General features: G+C 34.6%; 2 pseudogenes; both read right to left on the bottom strand.

Moving 5' to 3' along the window:
* Positions 1-9990: 9990 nt before the first annotated feature.
* Positions 9991-10095, bottom strand: LOC117285791 (annotated as a pseudogene).
* A 4410-nt stretch (positions 10096-14505) lies between these two features.
* On the bottom strand, positions 14506-16601 carry LOC104848484 (annotated as a pseudogene).
* Between the last annotated feature and the right edge of the window lie 264 nt (positions 16602-16865).

Raw genomic sequence — 16865 nt, 5'->3', positions numbered from 1 at the left:
ATTATCAATAAGGCCGAGATGGACTTGTAACCCCTTCAATGTCCACCCGCTTCTACCTAACAGTAATCCAATTGTTCCTTCTGGCAGGGGGCCAAAAATTCCTGTGGGCAATCTCTGTGGTCCCATCTGAGGGGTAAGTATTGTGTAGGAAGTGGAGCTCAAATCTAACCCTCCACTTCCGGTGGTTGCTCGGCACAAATTGGTGACATCTCTCCTATTGTTTCTGGGACAAACTGTTGGAGGGGATATATATCTCTCCCCCAAGGAGGGAAAGTTGCCCTCGCATTTATCAGGGGGCCCTGAGGACTCAGGCCCTTTGTCCAGTTTTTTTGTCCCATATTAGGCCCAAGGTAGGTGCCATCCTTTGCCACCAGAGAATGACAGCCACGCGCATCATGGGGTCCTATTTGGCAGCGTGATCAAAAGTCTATTTGTTGTGAGGGTGTAGAAGAAGGCACCAGACTGGGGCAATCCTTCTGTAAGTGCCCTGTCTTTCTGCATGAATAACAGACAGGTGTTCTGGGTTTTGTCCTATTATTGTTACCCATGGCCTGTCCTGAATTGGCTCTTTTTTGATTGTGTATAGATTGGAAAAAGGCATGAAAGTTTCCCCCTTCCTGTGCAGTTCGATTGGCTGCTGCTTGCACCCAAGCAATAGTCAATTGATTGCTCACATATGCACAAAGGCGAATATAGCCTGTAAGATCAGTCTTTGTTCTCCAAGGTTTCAGCACAGGTTTACACCATTTATTGGCATTTTCATAAGCAAGCTGGAGAACAAAAGACATCCCGATTTCAGCATCAGGGAATATCTTTCCTGCTCCAAGAGTCTGTGGACAAACTCAGCATAAGGCTCATCTGGTCCCTGTCTGATATTTCCCAGGCTAAAACTTAGATTGCCAGCATTAGGCAATTGTTTCCAGGCCCTAACAAAACACCATCCAATCTGATCAAACACGGGGCCTCCCATGGTTATCTGAGCTTGGGTTGAGGCATATGGTCCTTCCCCCATCAGCATATCCAGCGTAGCAATAGCTACACCCACATTCGCATTTCTGCGAGCAGTCTCATGACACTGTTCTGCAAAGAAAGACTTCCATAAGAGGAAGTTGCTGCCTGACAGGACAGCACGAGCTACAGCCTTCCAATCATTAGGAATCAACCATGAAGTAGCCAGTGACTCTAAGATAGCAGTTGTAAAAGGAGCTTTTGTATCATATTGGTTAACAGCCAATTTTAATTCCATTACCAACTTAAATTCTTTTGGGTGGTGTTCACATCCACCTTATTGAGTTTGAATAACTGGAAACCCAAAAATTTCTTCTCCTGTATTTTTTGCCTCAGTTACTACCATTTCCAATGGAGTGGGGACATAAGGTTCACGCTCGGCAAGGGCAGACCGACTCACGGGGGATACCCCGGTAACTGCCTTTCCCAAGATAGCAGTTACAGTGTCGGCCGGAGGGAGAGGAGTCTCCTCAGGTCTTTGTTGGCCCTTTAACACTCTCATTTGTTGAGCTATTTGAGCTAACTTTCATTCGAGCAGGAGTTCTTCCTCCTGCCTCTGACATGTCAATCGCAACTGAGCGAGACGTATGTCTACCTCGTCATTCAATGGCGGGGTGCTAGGTGTTAGGCCCTCCACGCAAATGGGAAGACGGGTAGATACACCGAGGTAGCTCCCCGTGCCACGACGGCACTAGTGGGAGATCAGCAGGCAAGGGAGGAGGACTATCTGACGGCTCCAGAGGGGGCTCCGAGGCCTGAGACTTTTCCTCTCGTATTTGTTCTAATCCCTCATGAACCTCCTCGAGAGCCTCAGAGATTTCTTTCTGAGATGGAGTTCTCAGAGCCGTATTTAAGAGTGCCCAATAGGAGAATAAGCTCTCTGGAAACCTATCAGGATCGGAGGTCAAGGCCTTCTGCAGCTGTTTACCTATTCTTCCCCAGACTTCTAGATTTATTTCAGCCTCATCACACAACCATGGACAAACTTCATCCAATATTTTCACAAATGCTTCCAATTGAGCCTTCTTAACTTTAACCCCTTGTACTTTTAGCAACTTTTGTATAGAGTTGCCTACATAACTTCAGGATTCTATTTGACCCATATTTTAACTAAGAATTTGAGGGCTTATGTCTCTTACTACCACTGCCAGGATCAGGACTAATGTCCCCTGTCTCTCACTGGCGGCACTTACTTCTACAACAGTACCCTCTACTGCCATGATCAGGAATAATGTCCCCTGTCACTCACCGGCAGGAGCAGCGGGGATCAGTCACAGTTATAGTCGTAGTGCTCTGGATCGCAGGGCGCTCTCCTCAAAGTCCTTCTCATTCAGGTCCCTGTTCGGGCACCGCTTGTCGCCAGCCACGATGTCAGGATCCTGCCAGGAGGTCCTAAACCTGACAGGAAGGGCAACAGGAGAGAAAAGAGTCTCACGGACTTGGTTCCAGGCTCATGCTCTCTTCGTAGCAAGGCCCCATTTATTTTTCAGGGTGAAGTATATATAGGCTAAAACCAAAACCAAAAGTGTGAATAGGGCATAGCTGAGAGCAAAGGTCACAATGCTCTACAAAACAACTATTATGGGTTATATTTGCTAGGCAACAGGTCAGACCACCAGTTGAACTAGCCCATTGCTATTGGCGATGGCACTTCCGTGCCAGCGAGGTGACTCAAAGTTCAATCATGGCTGTGCTTATGTCAAGGCTCACCACACCAGTGGAACAAAATGAAAAAAGCATTCATATACAATAAGCCAACTGATTTTTTTGTTTGTTTGTTTGGTACCAGGGATCAAACTCCAGCCCTTGCGCTTGCGAGGTGTGCAGCAGAACCATTGAGCCAAATTCCCAACCCAAAGCCAACTCATTCTTGACAAAGTTGCAAAAACTTATTTTGGAAGAAAGAATGTAGTTAGCAAATGTTTGAAAAATTGAATATATATATTTGTAGAAGATCGAAATTTGACCACTATGTTTCACCCAGTACAAAAATCAAGTCAAAATAGATCAGAAACCTCCATATAAGTACTGAAACAACTAAAGGAGTACTTCGAAGGAAATTTCAAGATATTGATTCATGCAGTGATTTTCTGCCTATGACTCCAGAAACAAAGAAAACTTAACCAAACATTGGCGAATAATATTATATCAAATAAAAAAATTATCTGCAATCCCAGAAAACAAACAGCAGGGTGATCTTTTGGCTATTCATAGAACACTATTAATATAAATTATACTTATAAACAAAACAAACCTTAATGAAAATGAAGTAATACTCTATGGTCCAAAATAGACAGAAGATCTGAATAGACAGGTCTTGAAAGAAAAAAAATATAAAAGTAGAATGGTTATATGAAAAAATAACCAGTATTGTTATCCATCAATGAAAGTAAAACAAAACTATAATGAAATTATTTCTCATTGCAGAATAGCTATTATCAAGATAATAAAAATTAACTAATGCTGTAAAGATAAGGAGGTAATAGAACACTTACATACTATTAGGGTAATGCAAATTAGTACAGCCACTCTGGAATATGTATGGAAGTTCCTAAAAAAATTCAAAATGCAACCACCATATGATCCAGCTATTTAACTTTCCAGGTATGTACAGGTATACCCAAAGGAAATGAAGTTAGCATATTAAAGAGTTCCTGTCTGATCATATTTATTGTAGCACAATTCACAGCAGCTAAGATATACAGTCATGCTAGGTCCATTTCAACCAACAAAGAGATAAAAGCATTAGAATACTTTAAGCCAAAAAGAAAACTAAAATCCTGTCATTTGCAGCAAAATGGATGGAACTGGAACAGAAAGGCATCATGTTAAGAGAAATAAGCCAGAAACAGAAAGACAGGTATTGCATGGCTTCTCTCATATGTAGAGACATGTAAAATCCAAAGTGAACAGCAAAAGCAATTGACCTGATGATTAAAGGAGGGAGGAGACAGGGCAGGGGAAAGAGATGAAAAAACAAAATTAAGATATATTATGTAAAATGGAAATAAAGTATTTGTAATAGGGAAGGAAGGAGCAGGTGAAGGAAGAGCAGGGATAAGGGAAAAAATGAGAACCAAGACCTGTCAGGTAAAGAAAGGTACAAGATCCCAATGATGAATGTAACTGTACTGTAGACCTAAAATGTACCAATAAACTCAATGAGAAAAAAAGATGTAATGTATTATGTGCATGTGTACCGGGTCCTCAGAATGAATTTAATCATTATGCACTACAGACATGTACTGGTAAAAATAAAAATGAAGACCGTTGACCTGAAAGGAGAGGAGAGAGAAAAGAACCGAGATGAGAGGAGTGACGGTGGGCCAAGAGGAGATTATGGAAGATGGACATAATCACTGCACAATGTGTGTGTGTGCGTGTGTGTGCATTACAGTGAATTCTACTAATTTTGACAATTACAATTTATTAATAAAAAATAAATGTCACGCTCGGCTCCCCAACCCAAGCCCAGATCATTCTCTCCTGTGACTATTTCCCATATTGACTCCCCTCATCACTGGGTACCATAGCCAGGCATAAAGAGTTGAGATCTCAGACTGGCATTTGTGGTGGGTTTTTAACTTAGCCTTTATCATGGCACCAGTGCTCTCATTGACTCCTCTCACCATTACTCTCCACCTCCCGTTTCAAGCAATGCATGTTCACCATGCCCACATTCAAGCAAAATTGAGTGGTAGTTCTCTTCTTCCCAGAAGAAGACAGAGAAGTGCTGAACTGTTTTGCATGTTTCTGAAATGTAAATGCTCTGTCTGTTTCTAGAAAAATAAAATCAAGTTTCAAAAAAATGAAATATCTTCTACAAACAAATTTTAAATTATAGTGCTGAACCAATGAGGTGGAAAAAAATTGTCATTAATTTAGATAGTACCATTCTGTCTACATGGAAGGCAGTGAAATGGCATTTTTAATCTTCATCTATTACTATTATACTAAGAAAACACCAGGATTGTGCTGTAGGTTTGGCTCAGTGGTAGAATGCCTGTCTAGCACACTTGAAGCTCTGGGTTTAATTCCCAGCTCTGGAAGAAAAGAACAGCAACAGGTCAAGAAAAATAAGATAGTGCTGTTACATTAAAGGCGCTTATTGTGTTAGAATATCCTGACTGGAGAAAATACTAGAAAAAATATTTTGGATCAGGATCTATCAAACTTAGTTCTTTAGTTCTCATGAATCTGAGGTCCTGATGTGTGTGTGTGTGTAGCCAGCAAATTATTAAGATCAGATGGCTGAGAAACCACTGACCTCGAGTTGTAATTATCTACTTGAGTTAAAATTTATATATTTTTTTCAGCTTTAATTGAGTTTATTGGTACATTTTAGGGATACAGTACAGTTACATTCATTGTTGGCATCTTGTACCTTTACATGACAAGTCCCGATTCTCATTTTTTTCCCTTACCTCTGCCCTCCCTTCACCCCCTCCTCCCCTCCCCATCTACAAACACTTTATTTTCATCTTTTCATTCTCTTACATTTTTTTCTTTTCCCTTTTTACTCTTCCCCTACCCATCCCACCTTCCCTACACTTTTAGCTCCTTTCTTCCCATTTCTAAATGTCAGTAATCTTATTAGAATCGTATGCATTGTTGCAGATTATTTACACCAGGGAAACTATTCAGTATTTACACATGTGTGACTTATTTATTTCACTTAGGAGTATATCTTCAATATGTATCCATTTTCCTATGAATGAATCTATTTTCTCATTCTTTATGGCTGAGTAATATTCCATTTTATAGAAAAACCACAACTTATTTATCCAGTTTCCAACGGATGGGCAAATGGGCTGTTTCCAAGATTTAGCTATTAAAAACTGTGCCGCTCCAAACATGGGTGCACATACTTCTCTGTGATATGATTCTTTTAGTTCTTTTGGAAAGATACCCAGCAGAGGGATGGCTGGGTCAAATGGAACCTCCAGTCCAAGCTCTTTGAGGTATCTCCATATTGATTTCCACACTGGTTGCACCTGTCTGCACTCCCACCAACAATGGAGGAGGGTTCCTTTCTCCCCACAACCCCACTAACATTTGTTATTGTGTGATTTCTTGATAGCAGCCATTCTTTGTGGGGTGAGGTGGAATCTCAGTGTTGTTTTCATCTGCATCTCTCGAATGACCAGTGACGTTGAACATTTTTTTTCAAATATTTTGTTGCTGCTTTTACTTCTTTGTCTGAGAAATGTGTGTTGATTTTGGATGCCCATTTTTGAATCGGGTTTTTATATTTGGGGGGACTGATTGTTTTAAGTTCTTTATATATCCTTGATAATAGTCTTTTGTCTGAGGAACAGCATCCAAATGGATTAAAGATCTAAATATTAAAACAGAAACATTAAACTTGCTGGAAGGTAAGTTAGGCAGAACTCTGGAAGACATTGGTATATAGGAAAAGACTTTATGAACAAATCCTCAGTAGCACGGGAACTAGCAGATAGAATCAACAACTGGGATCTCATCTTACTTAAAAGCTTCTGTACTTCAAAAGAAACCATCAGCAGAACTAAGAGACTATCTACAATGTTGGAAAAAATTTTTACCAGCTGTTCCTCAGATAAAATTTATATTTTAAACTTTAATGTATTAGCAACAACTCTTTTGTAAATATATTTTATCAGATATAAAATGCCTACTGAAGTTTGACTGACTAACCAATCATTCTAAGTTATTTCAAATATACTGTAAATTTAAATGAACTAGCCTTCCTATGATTTATTTCTTCCTCACTTAATTGTCTGTCAGGGAAAACAAAATTAACTGAATTTTCAATTAGTGTTTAGGTTTGGTTCTCCTTTTTGATTTCTTTAAGCATAATGTATGTGAGTCTTGCATCACAGTACATTAAACACAATCCTACAGTGGTTTTTCTTCTTCCAGCAGAGAGCTCCAAGGTAGTTACACTAAAACAAGATCATGTTAGAACTCACAGTCCTTAAAACCATGTTTGCCACCAATTTGGTGCTCAGTTGTTTTTGAGTGGCTAATTATATGAGATATTTCAGTATAATTTTAAAACTGATATTTAAAGTATCCTTACATAGGCACAATTCAGAAACATACTTTGGCCTGAATTGCAACTTTGCAAAAAAGAGATAAAGATGCTAATGTAATGTGGAGGACAATACTGAAAAGTTCTTTTAAAATATAATCCATTTGTTATTCTCATTGGAGGAATGTCTGAGGTATAGTGAATAAATGACATAAAGAAAGTATTTTTTTCCAGGTCAATAAGATAAATGAGTCATCTTTTATGAACACATCTTCCAGAACATTGGAATTCTCAACATACATAGGAAGCAAAACCAGGAACTGCGGAATTTAAGAGTAAATATTATTTAGTAATATTGGAAAGATTTCTGTTTCCTAACAAAATATTTGTTTGCTTCAGGGAGCTGTCATTTTTTCATTCCAGACATAGTTTTAGCAAACTATAAACTGCCAAATGTCAATGAATCTGTGAAGTATAATGCATTACACAAATACCATATTGACATTTCAACTTAAATCTGATCATGCACAGTATACTTTGTTATCAATCCAGTAACATTGTGGTACTTCAGGAATTTTTCCATGTACTGCAAAATTCACAGCATAGTGTATTTTCATTTTTTGCTCTTGGATTTATTGTTGTTCTTTTGTGTTATTTTTTTTCTTCCTTCCTTTTTCTTATCACCTGTGAATACAGGTACATTTTTGTGCTTTTTGAGTATGAAAGGGATGTGAAATTTTTACATTGTTTTCTGAGGTAAATCATCAGCCTTTTCATTATACAAAATATCTTTTGCAAGAAAAATTTTTGTAATTTTTTCATAATGAAATTTTGCAGCAGTACAAAGTAAAAATAATGCTAAAATTTACACAACACAAACAATAGAAAAGTTTACCTAATATAAATGAGCATTATGTATTATGGCACTGAACTCAAGTAATGATAGATTTTTAACATAATATGTAGCTATAACCAATATACTATATCATTTTATAATATTGAACTTTGCACTAATGATCTTTAGTCAATGTGAATTAGCTATTAAGGATCAATATCAACATCTTTATATGCTAACATTTTATATTTGATTATATCACTTTCTTTTTAATAAATATACACATAAGCAGCGACTACTATAATATATATTTTGCTGTGTATGTAACATAATTTAAAAACAGCATGATAAAAATTTTACTACATAAAGTTACATAGTACAAATATCACACACAGTCTTTGAACTAGATAGAGCTTAAGGCAATTTCTGAATTTATGCTTAAATTGTACTTGATTTGTAAAAATAAAAAATAATGTTTTTATCACAGTAATATTTAATCAAAACATATTAATTCAAATATTTAATGGAATTTTTTGATATTATTAAAATTATTAATATTTAAATAATACATTAACTACCTAGCACTTTCCAAACTCCTTATTTTTTACTTATATTTAATTAGTATATATTTGTGATACATAAAATTACTTTTGTTTTATACAAAAATTACTTTAAGAATTTGGTATGTACACATTGTTTTGGATCATTTTATGCCTGTTCCCCCACACACTCTCCTATTTCCGTTTACTAGACAATTTGACCATCTCCTAAATGTCTTCCTGCTGTCTCCTTTATTTTGTCATTTATATGTTGAGTTTCTCATGTAAGAAAATCCATGAAATATTTAACCTTCTGATTATCATTTATTTTGCCTAACATTATGGTCTCCACCCATTTTCAAATAAATGACTCAAATTTATCCTTTTTTTTCTGGCCGAGTAGTTCTCTGTTAAATAAATACATAACAATACAGTATACAATATATAATAATATATATTATATTTATCTACTCATCTGGTGATGGACAATAGGCCACTTCCATAATTTAGCTATTGTGAATTATGCTACTATAAAATGTGTGTATATATGTGTGTGTGTGTGTGTGTGTGTGTGTGTGTATACTATAATAAGATGACTTTAACTCTTTTATTAAGGTGCATAGGAGAATCATAGCTGTGTCAAATGAAATTTTTATTATTAGTTTTTTGAGGAATTTACATTTTGATTTCTATAGTTTTATCAGTTTACATTAGAAGAGTTTTATACACATGCTTGTCAGTTTTTTTTTTTTTTTTAATCTTTGATGATAGGGATTCTTACTGGAGTATTGTGGAAACAAAGTTGTTTAAAAATCACCAGAAAAATAACTTTTTTCTTATCACCTTCTAGACTCACCTGAATTATAACACTTTTCTGTGCTTTGACATTAATTTACATTAACAGAAAATGAGCCCACACAAAAATGTATCTCAGAATGAGCAGAATCTTTTAGGATTCATGTTATCAATGGTGAAACCTTGATGAGGACTTTACAAGGAAGAGTACTAAAGAGCAGGGCCAGGGATTTGGCTTAGTGGTTCTGCCACCTGCCTTGCAAGTGCAAGGGCAGGAGTTCAATCCCCAGTGCCAAAAAAAGTATACAGAGGATCTTTAAGACAACACTACTGCTACTGCGACTATAAGAAAAACAAGGTTTATTTACTGATGGAGTTTATTTTCCCTTTATTAAAGGTTTATTTCCCTATTTTAAAGGGGAGATTTAAAAATAAATTGAAATATACATTAAAATGATAAATTTGTGTTAAAATACGTATATAACAGAAAAATACAAAGAACATGGCATGAGAGTTATACTGAGAATAGGGCATCTTTTACTATGTGAAGTATTTCATGGAGGACATCTAAGAATGTTGTAAGGTGAGATTAATTCAGAACACATAAATGAAGAGAAGTCTACTATGTGAGGATGTGGAAGGAAAAAAATTTCAGGCAAAGGAGTGAGCAATTGAATAATCGTGAATAAAAGAGTCACATGTTTTAGAATCAGAATTTAAGTCCATGTGGCTTAATTGCAATAAAGGACATCAAGTTATCATTATTAGTAGAAATACTGTAATAGCACTAATTGTACAGTATTAGTTAAACTATTGTGTTAGTAGTACACTATTGCATTGCTAATATATTAAATTGATAAGAACAGATATTACACTTGATCTTATCCAAAAGGCTGAGAAGTGATGCACTACTAATATAATACTCTGAGGTTTGTAGTATTAGTAAGGAGTTGGATTTTGGTTGAAGTGAATGGGCATTAGTTGGTAGTAAGCAGTTGAATTTCATGATGCATTTATTTATATATTGGCTTGTTGTTAAAGGAGATTCAGGATTTTGTACAGGAAATACATGCTAATAAGCAAGTAAATAAAAATTAATAATTTAGAAATTTGAATCATAGACTCTAGGAGGCAAATACAATTCAAAATGTAAAATCACTGCTATAAACAAATAACTAATTAAAAAAATAAAATACATAAAGGCAAAAATAGACTTTCATATAGAGATATCTACAGCAAATAATAAACATTCAAACTACAAACTCTCTTAATACTCAAATAAGTGTGGAAAATAAACAATTCAAAGAAAAAAATGAAGAAAATCTTAATATTCTTTTCTAGGATTCATATATATATATATATACAGAAAGAATAATCAAGATATTTATGAATAATGTGATTAAAGAAGACTTGACTAAGGAGATTACATTGTATCCAAAAACTGAACAGTGATTAAAATTGTTATCTCACTAACAAATATGCTTTCTAGAAAAAAGGTATAGTAATCTATTCACTCAGGAAAAATAAAATAAAAGTAATAGTATGATAGGTAAGCTGTCAGTATTTATTGTGATCTGAGTTGTAAAGTCACACAAAACAAAGTTTGGTTCACATTTTGAAAGGAGGCAATTAATGCCATTTATCAACTAAAGTTGATATAAAGGGAACTATTAACATAATTGCTGTTATTTTTCTGGATTGTCATGATGAACTACAAAATCAGAAGCTGGACTCTAACAACATCCTTTCTCTTGAATGACAAATACATGTTTCTATGTTGTTGTAAATTATATAAATCAATTTTAAAGTATTTTATGATCTTATATTCAAGTTTTCATATTTATCATACATTTAAATAAGAAATGCACATTTTAATATAGATGCTCTATCTGGAAAATAACAAATAGCTGACTATAATTGACTTTGCCACTTCTCTCCCCAAAAGTACAGAGAATTAACGAAAGGTTCCAAATGTAGCATTTAAAGGTCTTTTGTCTTTTACTAATATAATGCATAGAGATGGAAATAAGTCTTAAGAATTATTAATTATGTATATTACCAAGCTAATGAAACTGTTCTCTAAAGTTTTCATTGAAACTATTAAGGAAAGATCAATCTGTGCAAAAATTCCTATTGATTATATGTCTCTTTTTGAGATGTGGAGTTTTCATTGACTGCCCCCACTGAACAATTATATAAGAATATGAATTATTGAATTAATGTTTAAAGAATAAGAATTATTGAACATTTATTCATTAAGAATATTACAAACTACAACAATTTACCTTGTAGTATTATATATAAATCAGATCTCTCTATATATCTAATTCTAAATAATTTTGAATCACAACAATGTCTGAGAAAACTTTTCATTGAATGTTAATGAAAATTGAAATATGTATGTGGTTTCTGTAATTTTATTAAAAGTGATGTTCAAAACATAGAGATACAGTGGAAGTTGGAAAGACTAGTCATTCTATCCTAGAAAACCAAATTATGTATGACTCCTGTGTCATTTTCCATGTATAATTTCATGAAGAATAAATTGCCTTCTTACTTATTTATTTGCAGGTCCAGTTACTGCTATATCCAACACACATTAGCTAGCATCTATGCTTTGTTCTTCCTTCAAGGTATTCAATAAATCAAGACCCAGTAGAAAGCTTCATGAGCTGGTCCATAACACATCCCATATTTTCTCTTCCAATAAATACAAAAAATAGTTTCCAATGAGACATTCAGAAAATCTTTGAATGGCCATCATTATCTCCACTGACTAAAATTTGACTAAAGTGTGACAATGTATTAAAAGTGAAGTTAAGAACCTTTAATTCAATTTGGACTTGGAAATTTAGAAACAAAATTCTGCCATGTTATTAACCTATTACAAAAAGTTGTAAATATAGTATCTCTATAAAACAATATGTTATAATTTTAATCTAATTAATTATTTTGTGATGTTAAGTAGATTAGTGATATATAAGTTATAAAGCAGGATGGTTTGATTATTTTATAAATATATTACATAATTAAAGCCCTTGAATTTTAGCAAATTCTATAACACAATATAAATAGTCTAGCTTAATACTTTAACTTCATGATTACAGTCCTTAGTCAAAGGTTTAGAGACTCTTGTGCTTGAAAACTAGTTTTCCATCTTGAGAAATAAATGGGGAAAGGTTTGTTCCGTTCTCTTCTATAGCCTTAAATCTCTCTGACTAAGACAATGCACAAATTGCTTCAAACAGCCTAACCTTTCATTTAGATCTTGGCCGTGTGCAAGATATATATTAAATATATAACTAACACATAGTTCTTATTTTTACAAATGTTTCTAAGAACTCAATTTATTTTGTTCTTTTTACTTGAAACAACACCAACAAGAATAACAACAAAAAGCAACAGAAAATCCATGTAAATACTTGCAATTTAGGTAGTTTATTTGCTTAAATTTTTAGAAGTCCAATTTATGCCTTTTTGCAACATTTCAAGTGCTCCTTATTTGTTTTAGTCACTATTTTATTGTGCCTCTCTAAAACTCCCCAAAATGCTAATAGTCTGACAGCAATTTGCCACCTAACAAAGCTCCAGGTCACACTGTTGTACATCACTTGCTAGTAGCGCTATGTTTTATCCAGTGACTATAAGGAAGTGACAAAATCAAATCACGAAGTGGAAGAATTTCAGCACCTAATTTCCAAGTGCTACTATCAACATAAATTCACTAGCTGTGTGTTTCCATAACTGTCTGCCAGGCACTAAAACTATGACACAGCACCCCTCGTGAATTCCATGACCAGCAAGTGACTTTAGAGGCTCAGTTAATTCCAGGCGATTATATAAAACATTTTTACTCATTACAAAATGGTGTCAACTTCTGCTACAAGGCTTTCCAGTTACAAAATCAACATAATTTTCTTGCCTATCCTGCGTACTTCCTGCACATAAAAAAAATAATAATTTGCAAACCCACTTGCTCATCCTGCTAAATAGTGCCAGAAGAAAAAAAATATATATCTCCAATCGTTTACGCGTTTAGGATATTTTAGCTGAAGCCAAAGTATTAATGTTCGCCAAGAATACTTATACTCACATTGAGTTTGCTAAATGTTGCATTTCTTCACTAGCGTTTCTAGCATTCTCTTTCCAGTTCAAATCTGTCTTCGTCCTCTATCATTTCAAGCGATGACCTTATCTTGTACATCCCACACTAGACTATGTGCCATTAACTACTCAATTTCAAAAATATATATCTAAAAATATTCCTGAAATAATATTTACTGCTGACCTTGTCATATGAAGACCCCCCCCCCCGTGTTCATCAGCAGGTCTATGCACAATGTTAATTCCTTTTGTATTCTCAAGGAGGCTGGTGGTGGAATCACTAAACTAAATCCCTGGCCCTTGTAGTCTCAAGGAAAGTGATCTGGTAGTTACTTGTTCCCATCATTCCTTTTCTTTGGTCTTTAATCCCTATGAATGAATTCTAAAATAACATTATTTTCTTTAAAAACTATATGCCATTAAAGTTTCACTTTATTAGTACTTTTTATTATCATAAAAATAAAGTAACAGAGATATTAGTGGCTAACATCCTACATTGTTTCTATTTCTTTTTAAAATACTACATATTTGACAGGTTTTTCTTCCAAAACTCCACTTACTATCAGTGTTTTAAAATTGTTGAAAGTTTTATTATTTGGAATTTAAAAAATTTCAATGAATTACTATATTCTCACAATACATAGTTATTAAGTTTGTCTTGGCGAATTGGAGCATATACATATTGCACCTTAATCATTTTTCCTCTCCTTTTCCCTCCCTGCCCTCCAGTCTTAAAGTGACACTTTTTAATATGGGAAATTAAGAAAAGGGACTGAAAGCAGGAAAATAGATCAGTGTGAGAGTTATAATGCCAATTTGTTGGTTTTCAGCAATTTAATTGTGATTTTAATAGTTCCGATATTTTTGCAATTATCTTGTTAAAGTACTTGTTTCTTTAGTTGAAGTTTTTCTAAAAAACAGGACATTATTTTCTAAAAAATATGGACATTACTTTTAAAAAGCATTTTTTGCCCCATTTTACCTCTTTGCTACTACATTTCTAATTCCATGGATGCTAGAATAATTAATAATATCACCATAACTCGCTTCAACTGTATCTTTCAAAATTTTGTCTTTTTAAGGTTGGATAAAGTCAGTTACTGATTTTTTTTTTTTAGAGCTTTGGAAGAGTTTATTGTGAGTAAGTTTTGCATACCAAAAAGATGTCGGACTTTTGTGTTGCACTGGCATAGATCACGGTGGACGGTCCTTTAGATGCTATTAGTTGGCCAGACTGCAATGACCACAATAGCCAGGAACAGCAATAAAATGACTATTATCATCCCACACAAGGGTTAACTTTCTGTCTGCCAAGTTCACACACCTAGCTTCAGTGAGAAACTTTTCATCTGTGTTCTCTAAGAGGTTGGCAAGATCAACAATTACCTCACTTTGTTCATGCAACTCATGCCCAATTTCCTGCCCATTTTTTTTTTTTTTTGGTAATTTATGATTGAGGAAAGAGCACCAAGGACTGCATCTTGTTCTTGGACAGTTTTCTGCTACTGTTGCCAGAGTTCATCAAATCCCAAGCCCCAGGTCTCCTCTGGCGCCTCAAGAGCTAAGAGTTGGAGCTTACTCTCTTAGTCTCTTCCCTCATCAGGCTGGACTTGATTAGATCTGTCTCTACACCCTCATTCTTAGAGGCCAGCAGTAATATCTCTTGAGTTACAAGATCATCCAGTAGGTTCTGTCTTCAATCTCCTTCCAGTTGTGTTATCTGATGTGTTGATAACTCTTACCAATAAATCCTTCAGAAGGGTGATCTTTTCCTTCAGGTTCTGCAACAAAGCTCGGATTGCTGCAGTAAGCTAGTGTGCCTTTTCACCTCTTCTTTCACACTGATTTCATTCTTGAATTTTCTGAGTGATTTCTTGGGCAATTTGACAGGTGGAATCATATTTGCAGAACTAGGAGTCTGGTGCCCTTGTGCAGTTTCCCAAAGCCACTTATTCTTATTAAACAAATTCAATGATATTTTTGAAAAGTTTCATACATATCTTAGTTCTAGGAATTTAATTTTTTCCTTTTAGTTTCCTTCTGTAGGTTGATAATTGGAATATGTTCACTCATTATGGTCATCTTTTTTCTTTAGGTGTTTCTTCAGAGAGTGAAATATATATTTATGTATATATATATATCAATTTTTAATTATCTGAGATTATAGCTATGTATATTCCTTCTAAATATATATTTATCTATGTATATAGATATATGTATAATGAATTTCTGAGCTACACAGGTACACAGTGAGGTTACTTTTCTTGCTGGTTAGGCAAACTTGAATATTTCTAAGCCCTGTGAGACCTTTCATATCTCCCTACATCTATCAATTCTGCAGACACTTTCCTCGACAGGATTCATAGATCTTAGCCTGCAAGGTCTGTACATGATTGTCCAAGAACTTGGAAGGAATTTGAGTTCAGACTCTTTCCCCAGACTCTTCTTCTTGTACCATACTATCAAAACAAATTGAATCAGTAGCCTTGACTTCTGATTGGTGTCATCCTTGGTTCAGAAGGGTGACTTTCTGTGTTTGGGCTTCATATTACTAGACCAAATCCAAAACTTGGCCACATGAAGAATGTGTAGGATAATGTGAGATCTACCCCGTGCTTGTCCTGCCTGAGAGTTACTATTTCTGTGTATTCCATTTTTAGTGCCTGAGAATACTTGCCTTATGCATTTGTTTTGTTTTATATAGGATTACAACTTGGAAGAATTTGTACCACAGTTAGTTAATCACAGGCACAAAGGCAAGATCCACACAATCAATCTATCTTAATAGAAAAAGTGAGAAGTAGGGTCTGAATTCTTTAAATATTCTCAGATAAATTTACATTTGAATGGTACTTTAAAATATGAATGACAGTTTAAAGAGTAATATTTCCTTCCCTTGAAATTTTGATGCAAGTATCATGAAGAAATAAATGGGCAATAAATTTAAAAGATCTATCTTTAAAGATAGTTACATATACATATATGGCATCAAGGTAGTATTTTCCTTATTGATCCAGTTAAATTGTACAAACAGTTTGAGTGTTGAAAATAAACTAGGTTTAATTAACTTTAAATTATCCAAGTACGGTTATTAATGGGTGAGGTGTATTGGGTAATTGTAACTAGAATTTCACCTAAGAAAATGACTCTAATTGAAATTTTATCATTTGTGTTCCCTTACACAAAAGTGGATTCTATTACTTGATGGAACTGAAAAATTAGAAAGTTCCCAGCAAGCCACTCTACTCACTTTCAGACTTCTTCTATACAAGTGAGAACACAAGTTCACCAGAGTTACAGTAATCATTGTGTTGATGATCATGTGTTTGCTTAAATAGGAAAAAGCTTGCTGATATGAAATGATTTTTCCCACGGACAATAAAACTTGCTTTCATTGTTATATATCACCTGATAACAGAAATATGAAGGGAGAAAAATACAGCTGATAGGCATCTCTAATTATTAGAGGTTATAGATATTTTTCAAAAAGAACAGCAGTGATGTAAGTGACATTTGGATTTAGGATGACTATCAAGAAGACTGTTATTTTTCCAAATTATCTATTGATGAA

Source organism: Fukomys damarensis, unplaced genomic scaffold (genome assembly GCF_012274545.1).
Source record: "Fukomys damarensis isolate Sample0158 unplaced genomic scaffold, DMR_v1.0_HiC HiC_scaffold_12, whole genome shotgun sequence".
In the NCBI taxonomy this organism is placed as follows: Eukaryota; Metazoa; Chordata; class Mammalia; order Rodentia; family Bathyergidae; genus Fukomys; species Fukomys damarensis.
This window is presented reverse-complemented; position numbering and strand designations above follow the sequence as displayed.